Source organism: Gopherus flavomarginatus, chromosome 1, assembly GCF_025201925.1.
Source record: "Gopherus flavomarginatus isolate rGopFla2 chromosome 1, rGopFla2.mat.asm, whole genome shotgun sequence".
NCBI classification, from domain to species: Eukaryota; Metazoa; Chordata; order Testudines; family Testudinidae; genus Gopherus; species Gopherus flavomarginatus.
Genome location: NC_066617.1, coordinates 150,053,285 through 150,068,891, shown reverse-complemented (window position 1 = coordinate 150,068,891; position 15,607 = coordinate 150,053,285). Strand labels below are relative to the sequence as shown.

The 15,607-nt window shown below is 56.6% G+C and overlaps 2 non-coding genes and 1 pseudogene across 2 annotated transcripts; 1 reads left to right on the top strand and 2 right to left on the bottom strand.

Moving 5' to 3' along the window:
• Positions 1-15,607, bottom strand: part of LOC127046625 (zinc finger MYM-type protein 1-like) — a 398,827-nt pseudogene that overhangs the window by 255,660 nt on the left and 127,560 nt on the right.
• On the bottom strand, positions 11,979-12,171 carry LOC127043403 (U2 spliceosomal RNA). Its single transcript, XR_007772255.1, has one exon. It is a non-coding gene; the product is annotated as a U2 spliceosomal RNA (small nuclear RNA).
• On the top strand, positions 14,610-14,683 carry TRNAK-CUU (transfer RNA lysine (anticodon CUU)). The gene has a single exon. It is a non-coding gene; the product is annotated as a tRNA-Lys (tRNA).

Sequence of the window (15,607 nt, the reverse complement as noted above, 5' to 3'; positions counted from 1 at the left end):
CCCCTTTAGGACCCCTAATCCTAGCTCCAGCGGCCCTTCCCGTGACGTCTCTAACCCTAGCTCCAGAAGCCCTACCTGTGGGACCCTTTACTCTAGCTCCAGGGGCCTTGAATTTGGGGCCCCTAATGCTAGCTCTAGGGGCCCCACCCCGAGACACCTAACCCTAGCACAAGAGGCCCCCAACCTTGCGACCTCTAACACTAGCTCAAGGGGCACTAAGCATTGGACCCCTAACCCTAGCTCCAGGGGCCCCATCCCTGGGGCCTCTAACTCTAGCTCCAAGGACTCTACCCGTGGGGCCCCTAACCCTAGCTCCACGGGCCCTACCCATGGAACTCCTAACCCTTGTTCCAGGGGCCCTACCACTTGGGCCCCTAGCCCTAGCTCCAGGGGCTCAACCCGTAGAGCCTCTAAACCTATCTCCAGGGGCTCCACCTCTGGAGCCCCTTACCCTAGCTCAAGGAACCGATCCCTGGGGCTCCAAACCCTAGCTCCAAGGGCCCTACCCATGGGGCCCCTAACTTTAGATCCAGGGGCCTCATCCCTGGATCCCGTAACCCTAGCTCCAGGGGCCCTACCCGTGTGAACCCTATACCTACCTCCAGGGTCCCTGCCCGTGGTGCCCCTAGCCCTATCTCCAGATGCCCTACCAGTGAGACCCTTAACCCCAGCTCTAGGGGCCATACCCATGGGTCCCCTAACCCTTGATCCAGGGGCCCCATCCCTGGGCAACCAAACCCTAGCTCCATGGGCCTTACCCGTGGGACCGCTAACCCTAGCTCCAGGGGCCCTACCCGTGGGGCCCCTAACCCTTGCTACAGAGGCCCTAGCAGTGGGACCCCTAATCCTAGCTCCATGGGCCCTATCCCTGGCTCCCCTAACTCTAGCTCCAGGGGCCATAGCCGTGGGACCCCAAACCCTAGCTTCAGAGACCTTACGCCTTGGGCCTCTAACCCTAGCTCCAGGGGCCTCACCACTGGGAACCCTATCCCTATCTCTAGGGGCCCATTCTGGGGTCCCAAGCCCTAGCTCCAGGGGCCCAACTAGTCGGGCCCCAAACTCTGGATCCAGGGGCCCTACACGTGGGACCACTAACCCTAACTCAAGGAGCCCTAGCCCTAGGACCTCTTACCCTAAATCCAGGAGCCCCATACCTGGGGTCCTTAACAATAGCTCCAGGGGCCCTACCCATGGGGACCCTAACCCTAGCTGCAGGGTCTATACCCGTGGGGCCCCTCAATCAAGCTCCAAGGGCCCTATCCTTGGGCCCTTAACCCTAACTCGAGATACCCTACCCATGTGACCCCTAACCCTAGCTCTAGGGGCCGTAACTCTGGAGTCCCTAACCCTAAGTCCTGAGGCCATATCCGTGGGGCCCCTAAACCTAGGTCCATGGGCCACACCCCTCGGACCCACAACCCTAGCTCCAGTGGCCCTACTCCTGGGGCCCCTAACCCTAGATACAGGGGCTCCACCGTGAGGCCCCTAACCCAAGCTCCTGGGGCTCCACTCCTGGGACCGCTAACCCTAGCTTAAGGGCCCAATCCCCTATCTGCAGGGGCTCTACACGTGGGGCCCCTAAACTTAGCTCGAGGAACCCTGCCCATGGGGCCGCTAACACTAACTCCAGGGGCCCTACCCGTGGAGCCCCTAACCCTAGCTCCAGGGGCCCCATACCAGAAACCCCTATCATTAGCTCCAGGGGCGCTATCCCTGGGGCCACTAACCCTAGTTCAAGGAGCCTTACAGCTGGGGACACTAACCCTAGCTCCAGGGGCCCCATCACTGGGGCCCCTAACTCTAGCTCCAGGAGCCCTACCCCTGTGCCCCTTACTCTAGCTCCAGTTGCCATACCCATGGGCCCCTAACCCTAGCTCCAGAGGCTCCATCCCTGGAGCCCCAAACAATAGCTCCAGGTGCCCAACCCGTGGGGCCCATAACCCTTGTTTCAGGGGCCATACGAGTGGGCCCCTAATCCTAGCTCCAGAGGCTTTAAGTGTGAGATCTCTAACCCTAGCTCCAGGGGCCCCACCCCTGGGACCCCTAACCTTAGCTCCATGGGCCACATCCCTGGGGCACCTAACACTTCCCAAGGGGCCCCAAACCATAGCTCCAGGGGCCCTACCCGTGGGACCCCTAACCCTAGCTCCAGAGGCCCTACACGTGGGGCCCCTAACACTAGCTCCAGAGTCTCTACCTGTGGGACCCCTAACCCTAGGTCCAGGTGCAGTACCCCTGGGGCCCCTAACGCTAGCTCCAGGGGCCATACCCGTGGTGCCCCTAATCCTAAATCCAGGGGTCCCATCTGTGGAGCCCCTAACATTAGTTCCAGGTGCCCCATACCTAGGGCCACTAACCCTAGCTCCAGGGGCCCTGCCCATGGGGCCCCTAACTGTGTGGCCCATAACCCTAACTCCAGGGGCTTTACCCGTAGGGCCCCTATCCCTAGGTGCAGGGGCCCTTCAACCTGGGGCCCCTATCCTTAGCTGCAGGGGCCCTACCAGTCAGGCCACTAACGCTATCTCCAGAGACCCTTCACGTGGGACCCCTAACCCAAACTCCAGGGGTCCTACCGCTTAGGGCCCTAACCCTAGCTGCAGGGGTCATACCCATGGTGCCTCTAAAACTAGCTCCAGGGGCCCCATACCTATGGGTGGGGACCCGAAATCCAACTCCAGGGGCCCTACCCATGGGGCCCCTAACCCTAGTTCCAGAGGCTCTACCAATGGTACCCCTTACCCTAGCTCCAGGACCCCTACAACTACTGCCCCCAACCTTAGCTCCAGGGGCCATACCCATGGATCCCGTAACCCTAACTCCAGGGGCCCCACCTCTGGAACCCCTAACCCTAGCTCCAGGGGCCCTACTCGTGGGGCCCCTAACCCTAGCTCCAAGGGCCCTACCAGTGGGACCCATAACCCTAGCTCCAGGGGCCCTAACCCTGGAGCACCTAACCCTAGCTCCTGGAGCCATTGCCATGGGTCCCCTAAACGTAGCTCCAGGGGCCCCAGCCCTGGGACACATAACCCTAGCTCCAGGGGCCCCATCCCTGCGGCCCCTAACCCTAGCTCCAGGGGTCCTACCCATAAAGCCCCTTACCCTAGCTCCAGGGGCCCTACCCACGTGGCCACTAAATGTATCTCCAGGGTGTCTACCTGTGGGACCAATAACCCTAATTCCAGGGGCCCTAACCATTTGGGACCCTAACCCTAGGTCCAGGTGCCTTACTCGTGGGGCCTCTGTCCCTAGGTGCAGGTGCCCTTCCCCTGGGGCCCCTAACCCTAGCTTCAGGGGCCCATCCCTGCGGCTCTGAACCCTAGCTCCAGGTGCCCTATTCATGAGGTTCCCAACCCTAGCTCCAAGATCCCAATCCCTGCGGCTTCTAACACTAGCTCCAGGGCCCTACCCGTGGGTCTCCTTACCCTAGCTCCAAGGTCCCTGTCTGTGGGACCCCTAACCCTAGGTCCAGGGCCCCTACCCGTGGGGCCCCTAAATCTAGCTCAAGAGGCCCTTTCCCTGAGACCCTTAACCCTAGATCCAGGGGCCCTACCCCTGGCACCCCTAACCATAGCTTCATGGGCCGTACCCCTGGGGCCCCTATCTCTAGCCCCAGGGGCTCTACCCCTGGGGCCCCAAACCAATCTCCATGCGCCCCATTCCTGGGGCCCCTAACCCTAGCTTCAGGGGCCCAATCCTTTGGGCCTTTAACCTGGTTCCAGGGGCCCTACACGTGAGGCCCCTAACCCTAGCTCCAGAGGCCCAAACCTTGGGGGCCCGAACCCTATCTCCAGGGGCCCAACCCCTGGGACCCCTAACCCTGGCTCCAGGAGCCCTACCCGTGGGGCCATTAACCCTAGCTCCAGAGGCCCTGCCTATGGGACCCCTAACCCTAGCTCAAGGGGCCCTACACGTGGGGCGCCTAACCCTAGCTAGAGGGGTCCCACCTCTAGGACCTCTTACCCTAGCTCCAGGGCCCATCTCTGTGACCCCAATCCCAAGTTGCAGGGGCCCTACCCATGGGGTTCCTAACCCTAGTTTCAGAGACCCTATAGGTGGGACCCCTAACCCTTGCTCCAGGGGCCTCACCCCTGGAACCTCTAACCCTAGCTCAAGGGACCTCATCCCTAGAGCCCCTAACCCTAGCTCAATGGGCCTTACCCGTCGGACCCCTAACCCTAGTTCCAGGGGCCATATCCATCTGGCCCTTAACCCTGGCTCCAGGGGCCCTACATATGGAGCCCCTTTACCTAGCTCAAGGAGCCCTTCCCCTGGGACCCCTAACTCTAGCACCAAAGTCCCTACCCATGGGACCCCTAACCTTAGCACCAGGGGCCCTACCAGTAGGGCCCTTGTCCCTAGCTTCAGGGGCCCTATACGTGTATCCCTAACCATAGTTCCAGGGGCCCTACTCGTAGTGCCCAGAACCATAGCTCCAGGGGCCCTTCCCGTGTATCCCTAAACCTAGCTCCAGGGGCCCTACCCATGGGGCCCGTAACCCTAGCTGCAGGTGCGCTACCCATGGGGCCCCTAACCCTAGATCCAGAGGCACTACCCATGGGACTCCTAAACTTAGATCCAGATGCCCTAACCTAGCTCCTGCCACCCCACCAATAGGATTGCTAAACCTAGCTCCAGGGGCCCAACCCTAGGACCCCTAACCCTAGCACCATGAGCCCCACCCCTGGGGCCCCTCACCCAGAGTCCAGGGTCCCTACCTGTGGGGCCCCTAACCCTAGCTCCAGATGCCATACGCGTGGGCCCCTAACCCTAGCTCCAGGGACCCGACCCCTGGTACCCCTAACTCTAATTCCAGGGGACCCATCCCTGCGGCCTCTAACCATAGCTCCATGGGCCCAACCCATGGGACCCCTAACCCTAGCTATAGAGTCCTTACCCGTGGGACCCCAAAACCTAGTTCCATGGGCCCTACCATTGGGTCCCTAACCCTAGCTCCAGGGACTATACCCATGGGGCCCCTAAACCTAGCTCCAGGGACCTTACCCGTGGGGTCCCTAACCCTAGCTCCAGGGGCTCTACCCATGGGGCCCCTATCTCTAGCTCCAGGGGCCTTACCCTTGGGAAACCTCACCCTAGCTCCAGGGGCCCTACTCCTGGAGCCCATAACCCTAGCTTCAGGGGCCATACCCGTGGGGCCCCTAAACCTAGCTCCAGGTGCCCCATCCCTGGAGCCCCTAACCCTAGCTTTAGGGACCCTGCTAGTAGGGCCCCAAACTATAGCTCCAGGGGCCCTACCCATTGGGACCCTAACCCTAGCTTCAGAGGCCCTACCCTTTGAACCTCTCACCCCAGCTACAGGGGCTCTGCCCCTGGGGCCCCTAACCCTAGCTCCCGGGGCCCTACCCATTGGACCGCTAACCCTAACTCCTTAGACCCTACCCGTGGGGCCCCTAACCCTAGCTCCAGGGGCCCTAACCGTAAGGTCTCTAACACTTGCTCCGGGGGCCCTACCACTGGGGCCCCTAACCCTAGCTCCAGGGACTCCTTCCCTGGGGCCCCTAACGCTAGCTCCAGGGGCCCAACCCATGGGGCCCATAACCCTAGCTGCAGGGCCCCTACCTGTGGGCCCCTAACCCTAGTTCCAGAGGCCCTACCCGTGAGACCCCTAACCCTAGCTCCAGGGGCCCTACCACTGAGGCCCATATCCCCAGCTCCAGAGGATCTACTCCTAGGGCTCCTAACCCTAGCTCCAGGGATCCTACCCATGGGACCCCTAATGGAAACTCCAAGGGCTCTAACCCTTGGGGCCCTAACCCTACCTCCAGGGGCCCCATCCCTGGTTTCCCTAACCCAGCTCTAGGGGCCCTACTCGTGGGGCTTCTTCCACTAGCTCCAGGGGCCCTACCCGTCGTTCCCCTAACCCTAGCTTCAAGGGCTCTACCCGTGGGACCGCTTACCCTAACTCCAGGGGCCCTGCCCGTGTGGCCCTTACCTAAGCTCCAGGGGGCCTACCCATGGGGCCCTTAACCCTAGATCCAGGGGCCCCACCCCTGGGTACCCAAAAACTAGCTGCAGGGGCCCCACCCATGGGAAAACTAACCCTAGCTCTAGGAGTCCCACCCCTGAGACCCCTAACCCTAGCTCCACTGGCCCTGCCTGTGATGCCCCTAATGCTAGCTCCAGGGACCCTAGCCATTGGGCCCCTAACCCTAGCTCCAGGGGCCGTACCAGTGGGGTCCCTAACCCTTGCTCCAGGGGCCTCATTCCTGGGACCTCTAATCCTAGCTCCAAGGGACCCCATCCCTGGTGCACCTTACCTTAGCTCCAGGGGCCGTCCTCGTGGTGCCCCTAACCCTAGCTCCAGGGGCCCTACACATGGGAACCATAATCCTAGCTCCAAGGGCCCTACCCATGGGACCCCTAACCCTAGCTTCCGGGGCCCTACCCCTGGGGCCCCTAACCCTAGCTTCAGGGGCTCTACCCCTTGGGTCCCTTACCAAAGATCCAGGGGCCCTATCCCTTGAGCCACTAACCTTATCTCCAGGGGCCCTATCCATGGGGCCCCTAACCCAAGCTCCAGGGACACCACCCCTGCAGCCCCTAACCCTAGCTCCAGGGGCCCCATACCTGGGGCTCCTAATCCTAGTTCCAAGGGCCCTACCCGTGGGGCCCCTAACGCTTGCTCCAGGCACCCTGCCCGTAGGGCCCTTACCTTAGCTAAAGAGGCCCTACCCGTGGGGTCCTTAGCCCTAGCTGCAGGGACCTCACCCCTGGAAACCCAAACACTAGCTCCAGGGGCCCCACCCACGCGAACACTAACCCTAGCTCAAGGGCCAAGTCCCTGGGGCCCCAAATCCTATCTCCAAGGGCCTTAGCCGTGCGGCCCCTAACGCTAGCTCCAGAGGCTCTACGCATGGAACCACTAACCCAATTTCCAGGGGCCCTACCCATGGGGACCCTGTCCCTAGCTCCAGTGTCCCAACCCGTGGGACCCCTAACCCTAGGTCCATGGGCTCTACCCTGGGGCCCCTAACCATAGCTCCAGGCACCCCACCACTAGGACTCCTATCCCTAGCTCTAGGGCCTACCCCAGGACCCCTAACCCTAGCACCATGAGCCCCAGCCCTGGGGCCCCTAACCCAAACTCTAGGGTCCCTTCCTGTGAGGCCCCTAACCCTAACTCCAGAGGTCCTGCCCATGCGACCACTAACCCTAGCTATAGGGGCATTACCCCTGCGTCCCCTAACCCTAGCTCCAGATGCCATATGCGTGGGCCCCTAACCCTAGCTCCAGGGGCCTGACCCCCAGTACCCCTAACCCTAGCTCCAAGGGCCTCATTCCTACGGCTTCTAACCCTAGCTCCAGGGGCCCAACCCATGGGGATCTAACCCTAGCTACAGAGTCCTTACCCGTGGGACCCCCAAACCTAGCTCCAGGGGCCCTACCATTGGGGCCCCTAATCCTAGCTTCCGGGGCCCCATCCCTGGGGCCCTAAACCTAGCTCCAGGGGCCCTACCCATGGGGCCCCTATCCCTAGCTTCAGGGACCCCACCCGTTGGGCCCCTAACCCTAGCTCCAAAGGCCCTACTCTTGTGACCCCTATCCCTAGCTCCAGGGGGCATACCGCTTGGGCCCCCAGCCCTAGCTCCAGGAGCCGTACTCGTGGGGCCCCTATCCCTAGTGTTAGGCCTGAATAGACTCATAGACTCATAGGTCAGAAGGGACCAATCTGATCATCTAGTCTGACCTCCTGCACAAGGCAGGCCACAGAACCCCACCCATCCAATTTTATACAACCCCTATCCCAGGACCGAGTTATTGAAATCCTCAAAAATGGTTTGAAGACCTCAAGCTGCAGAGACACCACCAGCAAGCGACCCGTGCCCCACGCTGCAGGGGAAGGCGAAAAACCTCCAGGGCACCTGCCAATCCGCCCTGGAGGAAAATTCCTTCCCGACCCCAAATATGGCGATCAGCTAAACCCTGAGCATGTGGGCAAGAGTCACCAGCCAGCACCCAAGAAGGAGTTCTCCGCAGCAACTCAGTACCCATCGCATGCAACATCTCCCCGCAGACCATTGAGCAGACCCGTCTGGTGGTAATTCAAGATCAATTGCCCAAATTGACGATCCTATCATAACATCCCCTCCATATACTTATCAAGCTTTGTCTTAAAGCCAGGAAAGTCTTTTGCCCCTACTACTTCCCTCGGAAGGCTATTCCAGAACTTCACTCCCCTAATGGTCAGAAACCTTCATCTAATTTCAAGTCTAAACTTCCTAATATCCAGTTTATACCCATTCGTCCTCGTGGCTACATTAGTACTAAACTTAAATAATTCCTCTCCCTCCCTAACGTTAACCCCCTTGATATATTTATATAGGGCGAGCATATCCCCCCTCAGCCTTCTTTTGGCCAGGCTAAACAAGCCAAGCTCTTTGAGTCTCCTTTCATAAGGCAGTTTTTCCATTCCTCGGATCATCCTCGTAGCCCGTCTCTGAACCTGTTCCAGTTTGAATTCATCCTTCTTGAACATGGGACACCAGAACTGCACACAGTATTCCAGATGGGGTCTCACCAACGCCGTATACAACGGTACTAACACCTCCTTATCCTTGCAGGAAATACCCCGCCTGATGCATCCCAAAATCGCATTTGCTCTTTTAACAGCTGTATCACATTGGCGACTCATAGTCATCCTGCTATCAACCAGTACCCCAAGGTCCTTCTCTTCCTCCGTCGCTTCCAACTGATGCGCCCCCAACGTATATCCAAAATTCTTATTATTAATTCCTAAATGCATGACCTTGCACTTTTCACTATTGTATTTCATCCTATTTCTATTACTCCAGTTTACAAGGTGGTTCAGATCTTCTTGAATAGTATCCCTGTCCTTCTCCGTGTTAGCAATACCCCCCAGCTTCGTGTCATCCGCGAACTTTATTAGCACATTCCCGCTCTTTGTGCCAAGGTCAGTAATAAAAAGGTTAAATAAGATCGGTCCCAAGACCGATCCTTGAGGGACTCCACTGGTGACCTCCTTCCAGTCCGACAGTTCACCTTTCAATACGACCCTCTGGAGTCTCCCCTTTAACCAGTTCCTTATCCACCTTACAACTTTCATATTCACTCCCAGCTTTTCCAATTTAACTAACAGCTCCCCGTGCGGAACCGTGTCGAACGCCTTACTGAAATCTAGGTAAATTATATCTACCGCATTTCCTTTATCTAAGTAATCCGTCACCTTCTCAAAGAAGGAGATCAGATTGGTTTGGCACGATCTACCTTTAGTAAATCCGTGTTGCAGATCGTCCCAATTACCATTGACCTCTATGTCCTTAACTACTTTCTCCCTTAAAATTTTTTCCAAGACCTTACATACTACAGATATTGCAGACAAAGAATAAAGATATTGCAGACAAAACCAGGTATGCCAACCTGACCAAAGTCAGGCTAACAGAAGTTTTTGGGTAATTCCTAAGTGGAAAACACTGAGAAGCAGCAGCATGTCTCACAAGCGCTGGGAAAAAGTGAGATAAGCGAGAAGCTGCATTCCTGGCATAGTACCAGATGTGCTGTGTTAGGGCAGCTCCTTCGAAGAACTGATAAGAGCCCTAGTTTCCCAGCCTCCTTGTTTTCACTCCCTGGTTTTGTTCTTTCTTTGTTTTTAACTCTCCTACATTTCTAACTTTAGGTATGCATGTATACTAAAGGTGTCTAGTTTCTAGTTGTTAAAAGAAGGGGGTGGGTTGCTCCAGTGAATAATTTATGACACAACAGAACTGTCTATATAGGCTTATACTAAGATGTAAAGAGCGGGCTGGTTCTCTCGGGAGACGAGCTGCTCTCTGTTGATGCGTGCACTTGTCAATAAAGAGCTTTTGATCGGACCTTGCTGGTGTAGCCTGTCTCTCTCGCGGTCAGACAACTAACTTTGCCGTCTGGGGGTTAGTGTCCCTGACACTAGCTCCAGGGGCTCCATCTCTGGGGCCCCTGACCCTATCTCCAGGGGCCCTACCCGTGGGGACCCTAACCTTCGCTCTATGGGACCTCCCCATGGGGCCCCTAACCTTAGCTCCATGGGCCCTACCCATGGGGACCTTAATCCTAGCTCCAGGGGCCCCATCCCTGGGGCCCCTAACCCTAGCTCCTGGGCCCCTGCCCGTGGGGCACCTAACCCTAGCTCCAGAGGCCCTTCCCTTGGGATCCCTAACCCAAGCTCCAGGGGCCCTATCCGTGGGGCCTCTAACCCTAGCTCCTGAGGTCCTACCTGAGGGAGCTCTAACCTTAGCTCCTGGGTTCGTGCCCATTTGACCCATAATCCTAGCTCCAGGGGACCTACCCGTGGGACCCCTAATCTTAGCTACAGGGGCCTTACCCTGGGGCGCCTAACCCTACCTTCAGGGGCCCTACCTGTGGGGCCTCTAACCCTAGTTCCACAGGCCCCACTCCTGGAATCCCTATCTCTAGCTCCATGGGCCCCATCCCTGGGGCTCCAAACCCTAGCTGCATGGGCCCTACCCCTGGGGCCCCTAACTCTAGCTTCAGGGGCCCTACCAGTGGGACTCCTAACCCTAGTTCCATGGGCCCCACCCCTGGGACCCCTAACCCTAGCTCCAGAGGCCCCATTGCTGGGGATCCAAACCCCTGCTCAAGAGGCCCTGCCCATGCGGCTGCTAACCCTAGCTCCAGGGGCCCCACCCCTAGACATCCTAACAATAGCTCCAGGCACCCACCCCTGGGACCCCCAACCCTTGCTCCTGTGGCCCCATCCCTGAGGCTCCTAACCCTAGCTCCAGGGTCCCTACACGTGGGAACCCTAACCCTAGCTCCAACGGCCCTTCCTGTGGGGCCCCTAACCCTAGCTCCAAGGTCCCTTCTCGTGGGACCCCTAACCCTATCTGCAGGCCCTGTACCCCTGGGTCCCCTAACCCTATCTTCAGAGGCCCTACCCGTGGGGCCCTTTACCCTAGGTCAAGGGGCCCTACGCATGGGTCCCCCAACCCTAGCTCAAGGGGCCCTATCTGTGAGGCCCCTAACCCTAGCTCCAGGGGCCCTGCCCGTTGGACCCCTTAGCCTAGCTCCAGGGTCCCTTGAAACACCTGGGAAAATGTCTTTGACTGTTCAGGCATTAGGAGCTCAGCTAAGAATGCAAATGCTTTTCAAAGACTGCGGGGACTGTGGGATCGCTGGAGTCCTCAGTCTCCCCTCCCTCCCTCCATGAACGTCCATTTGATTCTTTGGCTTTCCGTTACGCTTGTCACGCAGCACTGTGCTGAGTCCCGGCTGTGGACTCTGTCTATCATAGCCTGGAGATTTTTTCAAATGCTTTGTCATTTCATCTTCTGTAACGGAGCTCTGATAGAACAGATTTGTGTCTCCATACAGCGATCAGATCCAGTATTTCCCAGACAGTCCATGCTGGAGCTCGTTTTGGGTTTGGGACTGCATCGCCACCTGTGCTGATCAGAGCTCCATGCTGGGCAAACAGGAAATGAAATTCAAAAGTTTGCAGGGCTTTTCCTGTTTACCTGGCCAGTGCATCCGAGTTCAGATTGCTTTCCAGAGTGGTCACAAGGGTGCACTGTGGGATACCGCCCGGAGGCTAATACTGTTGAATTGTGGCCACACTAACCCTAATCCAACATGGCAATACTGATTTCCATGCTACTCCCTTCGTCGGGGAGGAGTACAGATATCGGTATTAAGAGCCCTTTATATCGATATAAAGGGCTTCATCGTGTGGACGGGTGCAGGGTTAATTCGTTTTAATGCTGCTAAATTCGGTTTAAATGCGTAGTGTAGACGAGGCCTAAGAAAGCGGCTGTTTGACCTACAAACAACGACAAAGTAAAACCTGCAAGAGCAGCCTTTCAGTTCAGAGGCCTGATAATAAGATGTTACTAATAACTGACGAAAGAGTTACAAATGACTCAAAACCATACTCAGAACAAACCAAATGGGAACACAGACAACACCATTTTTCTTCGCTGCTCTTCAATCACGATATTCTCCCCATAGGGAGGTCCACCGCTCCTGGGGGTTCAGTGCCACAATAACAGGGTGATGTGTGCAATGGATGGAGGAAGCTGCTATTCCATCTCCCTAGTCCAAAAATCAGTTTAATAACTAGTCCTGAGATAGAGGAAGTATCAGTTATTAAAGTCATAAGAACTAATTTAACATTGTGATTCCAGCCAATGTTAAAATGATCTAACATTCAGGTTAATAGAAACATTTCTAGTCCTCTGCATAGAACGCTCAAATGATGCAAAAATAGCAAGTTTGCTTTAAAAAGTCATAAAAGGGATGTCATCCAGAACCTGACACTTGGTGAAACGTAAGTCTAGAACACACAACCAGTTTGGGGATTGTGCTCTGCTTCTTAACAGTCTGTCCTGAGGTTGCCACTCGCAGTCACAAGCTACTCCAGATGGCTCAAGCCCTCTCATGGATCAGTAACTGGTTAGCAGCTTGGAAAGAAAGAGTAGGACTAAATAGTCATTTCTGCAGTGGAAAGGGGTAAATAAAAGGCTTCCAAAGTATGAGACGAGGCTACAGACATTAGGGCTGGTCAGTTTAGTCAAGACCGTAGAGCACCAGTTCTCAACCAGGTGTCTGCCAAAAGAAACCAGGCTTGACCCACATCCCCAAGCCACCAAGCCTACCTGCCTGCATTGAAGGGGGGCGGGGGGGGAGAAAGGGCACAACAAAAAATTGCAGCATCAATGCAGAAGAGAGAACTCTTCCCCTGCCATTATCAGTAAGGGTTGCCTCACAGCCACTGACTCCCTGAACAGAAATAGCAAAAGTCCAACCACAATTCTACTTTCTTTCCACTACAAGAGATAATGGGTGGGAGCTGCTCTCCTGAGACTGTCCTGCTGCTGCCCAGGCGCATGGCAGACAGAGCTGGGCCCGCAAGCCGAGGGTTTTGATCGCTTGAAGGCCCAGAGGGAAAAGAGACAAGTGCTCATGTATCAAAGAATGGCTTTGATCCATTGACCTCTGGGTTATGGGCCCAGCACACGTCCGCTGCACTACTCTGCTGGCTCTTTACTTCCCCTGCCACCCAGCCACCTCTATCTGGATTAGTGCCTTACGAGCTCTCACGCTGGCAGGCAGACGCGCCGGCTACTAGGCAGCTACCCTGGTCACAGGATTTTACAGCTTCTACAGGGTAAAAAGGATCTGTTTGGGGTTTGGATCCCATTGGGAGCTGGGTAGCTGAATGCCGGAGACGGGAGCACTTCTTAAACTGTTTTCAGTTAAGCCTTCAGCTTGTGGGGGACGAGGTTCAGCCTTGGATCCGTGTCTGCAGCAGGCAAGCGCCTTTGGCTCATTCGGCCCCCACCCTGCCCCCGCTGTATTAGCAGACTAAAACCCAGAGCAAAGGCACACGCCTTGCAAAGGAACAGGAGCCGGGATCTCAAACAAATGTCAACATTTTAGTAAGATGACGTTCAAAGAAGAAAAAGGTGTACGGTACAGCGTTTAGGCGCAGAAGTTTCTGGTGATCAGGGAACAATGTACAGATTACCCAGGGGGTGCGAAGTTCGGTTTAAGATTGGGTGGTGTAAGGAATACAGAATCTGCAATAGCCCCGACTGGGGGTAAAAGGTTAACGTACAGACACTGAGTTAGGAGGGTATGTTGTCCATGTGAGGGCTACGTTCAGGTGTGGAATTTAAGAAGCGGGTACGACAATGAGAATGGATTCACCCGCGTTTGGTGAGTTTTTACATTCAGTGTTTTTTAATCTTTGCCACAATCTAGTTTAAGCAGGGTCGGTATGAACTCTACCCTGCCATCTGTTGGTGATCTGTTGTAAAGGCCTTTTGGGGCTGATGTCATTTGCATGGTTACACCCACCCCAGATTGCATGAGGGGAGTGCTTGTCCAAATGGTCATTTCAGCTGCTGTGGGATCCCCCGTCTCTTTGTTATTGGGGCAGGAATAATGAAGTGTATTTTCCTGTTTAGTTTGGATCAGGGAGAGAGTAACTGTACCTGGCATTTGAGGCCTGAGAGCTTGCCCCTCGCCTGGAAAGGACTCATCATTAAGGGGTATGGGTTCCAAATCCCCCAAGTGTGTTGGGAGTAGGGATTGATGTTTGTTTGTTGGTTGCTTGTATGTGCTTGGTTTGATTGATTTTGTGTTTGGTGTCTAAAGACAGAGGAATTTTTGAATATTTTGGAATTGTTGTTAGTACTGAAGTTCCTCGTCTTAAACTTATGCCGTTAGATTTTTTCCACAGTATATTTTGGTACTGAAAGGTAAAAGGTTGCTCTGTGTGTGCTATTATAGAGTGAAGTAACAAAGGTTGATTGCAGAGATGGTGCATGTACCACAAAAGTTGTGCCCGTCCCACCCCAGCTGTGGTCCCAGAGTCCAGAATTTGCATAAACTCACCCCCTGACCTGTGACTAACAAGCTTGCCCTGCTAACTCTTCCAGCAACACAGGCCGAAGAAAGTGTATGCAAGCGCTGTACTGCAGCCCCAGTGCTATTTTCGGTTCCTTCCCACAGATCTTTCACTCCGCACCAGTCCAGTACCTTGCTGTTACTTGTCCAACCACTGCATCCATGTGCTAGACCGGACCCTGAGCTGATTCCTGACTGTTGTGCTCCATACAGCCTGGCCTGTCTGTGTCTCTGTGGTGCAATGGGTCAGGACGTTTGGCTCTTAACTGAAAGGATGGTGGTTCAAGCCCACCCAGGGACAGTGATAAGCCTGTGCTACTTCCTTGCTTTCCTGAAGCCTGTGGGCAGGGCTGGCTTTAGGCCAATTCAACCAATTTCCTTGAATTGGGCCCTGCACCCAAGCCCTGCTGGTGCACTGTACCAGGGTGGCCCAACTTCCCCAGGGGGCTATTTAAAAAGTCTGGGGCTCCCCTTGCTTCTACCGCCCCAGCCCTTTAAATAGCCCCCGGAGACCTGCCACTTCCCCAGGGCTCCCGCAGCTATTTAAAGGGCTGGGGCGGTGGAAGCAGGGGAGCCCCAGGCCCTTTAAATAACCCCCAGAGCCTTGGGGTAGCAGGGTTCTCCAGCTGCCTCTGCCACCCTGGTCCTTTAAATAGCCCCCAGAGCCCTGCCGCTTCCTCAGGGCTCCCGCGGCTATTCAAAGGGCTGGGGCGGTGGAAGCAGGGGAGCCCCGGGCCCTTTAAATAGCCCCCGAGCCCTGGGCTGCTGCTGCTACCTTGGTGGAGGAGAAGGAGGGAGCACTTACCGTACAGGGTAGGCTGTACCCCCTGTACCCGCACCCCTGCCCGCAGCCAGCCCCTGCTGCACCCCCTGCGCTGCCTGCACCAGCCCTGCACCCCGTGCCCTGTCTCCAGTCAACCCCTGCCGCACCCCCCTGCCTGAAGCCAGCCAGTCCCACACTCCTCTGTCTCCAGGCCTGCCAACCCCTGCGCACTCCCCTGAGGCCCTGCCTGAAGCCAACCAGCCCACTCCACCCCACATCCCCCTGCCTGCTGCCAGCCCCTGTCAGCAGCCAGTCCCACACACCCTGCCCTGTCAGCAGCCAGCCCATTTGCAGCCAGTCCTGCACCCCCTGTCCTGTCTGCAGCCAGCCCCGCACGCCTTGCCCTGCTTGCAGCCAGACCCTACCGCCAGTCAGCCCCTGCCCTGCCTCCAGCCAGCCGCA